Source organism: Paroedura picta, chromosome 4 (genome assembly GCF_049243985.1).
Source record: "Paroedura picta isolate Pp20150507F chromosome 4, Ppicta_v3.0, whole genome shotgun sequence".
Classification (NCBI taxonomy): domain Eukaryota; kingdom Metazoa; phylum Chordata; class Lepidosauria; order Squamata; family Gekkonidae; genus Paroedura; species Paroedura picta.
Window position 1 is genome coordinate 140,953,951 of NC_135372.1, and position 1,984 is coordinate 140,955,934.

Below are 1,984 nucleotides of genomic sequence, written 5' to 3' on the forward strand. Positions count from 1 at the left end.
GCCAGGCGTGACCAAACTGTGGCTCTCCAGATGTCCATGGACTACAATTCCCATGAGCTCATGGGAATTGTAGTCCATGGACATCCGGAGAGCCACAGTTTGGCCATTCCTTAATTATATACAGTGCAAAAAGGACAGTGTGATTCATGAAAACAGTCCCTGCATGTAATCCATAATACAGTGATCGTTCAAAAAATAAGGACAATTCAATACATGATACAGCAAATTATGAATAGCAACCGACAATCTGCCGGCTACTTAAGACACCGTTTGGCTGTCCTTCAGAATTGCTTCTGCTAGAGTCTCCTTGCAGAATGGCCTGGAACAGTGGCTGCAAATTCTTATCAGGCAATCATTGAGGATTAAGAGGTTTTTCAATCACATAAATGTAATCTGATTTCCGATATATGATTCGGATCACACTGTACATTTGGCGCTGTATGTACTAATATCGAAGAGCCTCTTGTGGCGCAGAGTGGTGAGGCAGCAGACATGCAGTCTGAAAGCTCTGCCCACGAGGCTGGGAGTTCAGTCCCAGCAGCCAGCTCAAGGTTGACTCAGCCTTCCATCCTTCCGAGGTCGGTAAAATGAGTCCCCAGCTTGCTGGGGGGTAAACGGTCATGACTGGGGAAGGCACTGGCAAACCACCCCGTATTGAGTCTGCCATGGAAACGCTGGAGGGCGTCACCCCAAGGGTCAGACATGACTCGGTGCTTGCACAGAGGATACCTTTACCTTTACCTATATTAATATTGGGTCTGTATGCAATGCAGTAAATTGGCTTTCTCTTTTGAGTGGCCTCTGGAACTCAGTACCCTCTTTGTTTTCTTGCAGAGGTCTGGCCCCCACCCCCACAACTGTCCTTAGCTTCTTCTCCTAACGGGATGCCTTTGAATTGGAACAGCCGATCGGAAACCCTGCTAGGCACAAATTCCACCCGGCCTACTTCTTAAAAACACTTGCCAGGCACCAGGATAGGTATTGACAGTCCTTCTGGTGCCCATGGGAACTGTGTTGGGGACCCCTGCACTGGAGTATCTGGTGCACAGCTTCTAGTCCTAAACCAGGAAGCTGGAAGAGAATCACGCCTATCCCGGAAAAGCTATTTCCTCTCCACGTTCTTGAGTGCTGTTCCAGATGTGTCTCGTAAAAAAGGCCAGTTCTCCTGTTATCCCTCCTTAGGGTATCTTTTACCACTTAGCTTTGTAGCTCAAGCCCCTCCTCTCCCTGCAAGCCCCTTCCCTCTTGACAGATGCCTACAACTTTTCTGGGCCACTGACAGCCCAGCCCAAGGGTTTCATAAGGGTTTTCCAACCGTAGAACGGCAGTACCGTATGGTGCGTGGCACTGTGGCGTGGGATTTTTCAAAATGGCAGCTGGAGAGGGCCCTCCTACCCTGCACCTGCCATTTCTGGCTCTGAGTGAAGAGGAGAGAAAAAGGTTTTCATTTTTCTTTAGTGTCTGCCCTTGTTTGGGCAGGTTAACCCGCCCCCTCCCTCCCAAACTGGCCAGTGATGGGCCTGGAGGTGGTGGGAAGGGGAGGGCTCCCAGATATTTAAACCTTTTCCCGGTTGAATCTCCTCTCTCTTCTGGGGGCCGTGGCAGAGAGATGTGGCCAGGTGACATCACTTCCTGGTACCACGAAGCCTGAAAAATATTTCAGTGGTACCTCCACGGTCCAAAAGCTGGAAAAGCCTGTAGTCTACATCATTATACTGGCTTGGAACTGGTCACGCAGCCAGTTCTAAGAACCGCACTTGGCCAGTGAAGACTCCACGAAATCTGTGAAGAATGCCCAAGTCTGAAATAGCTTTAGATCTGCAGCACTGGCACCCACCTCCATAGCAGGGGTGGTGTTGCAGTTAAAATGACATTCTACGTCTCATGCATGGAGCTTCACCTGCCTCTCTGTGGGAGACGAGTTCCTTTTTACAGAAGGTGCGATCGAAACAAGGAAAGCTGCAAGACTCGATGCCTGGCCGGA